The 3,111-nt window shown below is 34.3% G+C and overlaps 1 pseudogene; it reads right to left on the bottom strand.

The window, feature by feature from the left end:
- Positions 1-1,800: 1,800 nt before the first annotated feature.
- LOC102866733 lies at positions 1,801-2,235 on the bottom strand (annotated as a pseudogene).
- Positions 2,236-3,111: the final 876 nt, after the last annotated feature.

Here is a 3,111-nt window from a genome sequence, read left to right as displayed (position 1 = left end):
GGGTATTCAAACTGTGTACCTTTTTGAGTTTGCAGTGCAGCTTCTTATCACTAGGCCACCAGAGCTCCCTATTTAAAATACTATATGGTGGTGGTGGTGGTGAGGAATGGATGAAGTAAAGGCTTTTAAAAAAAATAAAGGCAAAATGGGAAAAATGGATGAAACAGTTAATTTTGTTTTAAAATACCATATATCACTTCAAAATTTAATGCCAAAATATACTGTTTTCAAAATAATTTTAATTTTTTAAAAAAATGTAAGAAACTTATATTAAAATAATTAATTTTAAAAAGATATTGCGTGTCCTTTGGATTAACTACTTTATTTCCAGAGTTTTTCTTAGGGGAAGAATTAGAGATGTGTATCATATTTATGTAGCTGGATATGCTGTATGACGTTATTTATCATAAATAAGCACTGAAAACACTTCAAATATTCAGCTGTAGAGGATTGTGATTCATACATAGAGTGGAATATGTTGACTTTATATTATTGCTATTATTTAACTTTTTAAAACTATAAATAATAAATTTCATATGGTTCAACCTAATAATTACACTCAAACATATAATTGCATACTCTAATCTTTTAACTGCGATTTTCTCTGAGTGGTGAGATAATGGATGGCTTTATTGCCTAATTAGATTGGAATGCATGGAAAAAAAGAGCATCTAACATACATATATTTGCTTTATAATTTTCCATTCAACTCTGTCCTCTTGGAGAACAGACACTTAGTATTAACAATCATTTTTCTGGTACAGGAGCTACATGGCAAATAGTTGTTGAATGAATGATTAGAAAATGTGCTATAAAACAGAAAATTTTAAATCACAAATGAAGAGAGCTAGGAAAATTGCTCATTAAATTATTTGCTTTACCATGTGGAAGCGTTAATAGAATTTTATGCTTAGCATGTTCAATTTAGACAATTGTTTTTCCCTAATGTATTCAGAATGTGGAGTATCTAATAAGATGTTATGAGGTGTGATCATGTCAACTGTCTGGCTATCATTGAAAACATCCAATTAAATTTTGTAAATATGATTTGATGTGGGGAAATAATGAAACATCAATGATGAGTGGCGACAGGAAAAAAAATTGAAGACACAGGTCCAAATGTTCACGATACAGTGGTAGTGCAGCATTTTAATTTATTCAAGTGACGTATGGATTTCTATCAAATACAAAGTGATTTGTTATCCAAATGATTGATAGTTCAAAATAAAAGTGTCAAAGAATTCACGTAGTTTTGCAGGGCAGGCTATAGATATGCAGACAAAACTGTACTACCCCATTTTAGGGTTTTTTTTTTTTTCTCCAGAATAAATAAAAATCTGACTTAGATGTGCATCAAAAAATACTCTTTGGAGGTAAAGATGGGGAAATTTTGTTTCACATACTTTAGACGTTAGCAGGAGAGGCCAGGCTTGGAGAAGGACATTGCACCTGGTAAAGTAGAAGGTCAGCAAAAAGAGGCAAACTCTCAATGGATTGACACATTTGCTGCAACACTGGACTCAAACATAACACTGATTGTGAGGATGGTGCATGCAGGTCAGACAATGTTTCGTTCTGACATTGGATAACCAGGAGTCAGAACTGACTCCGGAATACCTAACAACAGAAGGGGAAAGAAAGAGATAAAGTGGTTAAACACGACTGCCAGCTTGAAGGTTTGTGGTTTGAACCCACCAGCTGATTTGTGAGAGAAAGATGTGCCAGTTGTTCTTGTTAAGATTGAAAACTCTCTTTTTTTCCCTTCTCATTTTCAGTTTTTAATGAAGTTGTGTTAATATTTTACTCCTGCATCTTCTCAATTGTTTCTTCCTTATATTTGCCCTTTTCTTTTCCAACTTGGCGGGATTTAACTTTACGTGAAAGGATCTTTTTTCTGTCTTTATCCAGTTTTAGCTTAGTGATAACCACCTTGCTGGGGTGAATGCCCACATGGACCGTTGTGTCATTAGCTTTTTCTCGCTGCACTAATTCAATGTAGATGACATATTACTTCCTGTAAACCTGGACTACTTTGCCAATTTGCTGACCTTCATAGTGTCCTCGTACAACCTGAACTTCATCATCCTTTTGGATGGGCATGGACCGCACGTATTTCTGCCTCAGCTCCTTGGACAGAGGAGAAGACGTAATCTTCCTTCGAACGTGAGAGGGTGCATTGAAGTGCCCTTTACAGTTTTTGCTCCGGTCAGAAGTCACAAAAGGAATGAACTTCATTTTGGCCTCTGCCGCTTCGGCGATGGCCACAGGAGGCAAAAGAGCTGCTTGTGTCTTTTAAAGAAAGATATTTGCAATGAATAAATAATTGAAAAGACAAAATTTGATTATTCTATTTCCATCTAAATTTCTATGTCCAAGCCATTATTTTCCAACAACTATTCCTTTTTCACTGTTTCCAACTTTTGCATTCCAGTCACCAATTATCATTAATACATCTTGGTTACCTGTGCAATTTCAATTTTAGATTGCAGTATTTGGTTAAAATTTTCAATTTATTTTTCTTTAGCTCTAGATGTAGGAGAATATATTTGAATAAGAATCATATTAACTGGTCTTCCTTGTATACATATGGATAATATCCTACCACTCACAACATTGTGCTTAAGGATAGAACTTAAAATTGACTTTTTGACTATGAATACACCACCATTCCTCTTCCATTTTTCATTCACAGCATGGTATACCATATGATTATCTGATTCAAGTGGCCAAAGCTGGTCCATCTCATCTCACTAATGCCTAGTATGTCAAGGTCCATTTCTTTTTTGACATTTCTACTTTTTCAACATTCAAGCTACATACATTTATGTTTCAATTATTAAATGGTGTTGGCTGTTATTTGTTCTCTTTTCAACTGACTTCTAATCTGGGGTCTACCACTACTACTATAACTATCCATCTTTCTCTACTGTTCATAGGGTTTTCAGAGACCTGTTATTTAGTAAGTGGATGGCCAATCTTGCTTTTTAGTTTGTCTTAGTTTGAGAGCTCTACTAAAACCTATCCTTGCAGTTTTTCAAGACGCGAGAACAGAAAAACAAATTTGAGCCTCAAGTAACAATATTGAAAGATGCTATGGACAATATATTGAAA

Source organism: Elephantulus edwardii, unplaced genomic scaffold, assembly GCF_000299155.1.
Source record: "Elephantulus edwardii isolate Elephantulus edwardi_28Jun2011 unplaced genomic scaffold, EleEdw1.0 scaffold00065, whole genome shotgun sequence".
NCBI lineage: Eukaryota > Metazoa > Chordata > Mammalia > Macroscelidea > Macroscelididae > Elephantulus > Elephantulus edwardii.
Note: the sequence above shows the minus strand (reverse complement) of the source record. Positions and strands in the feature narration are given on the sequence as shown.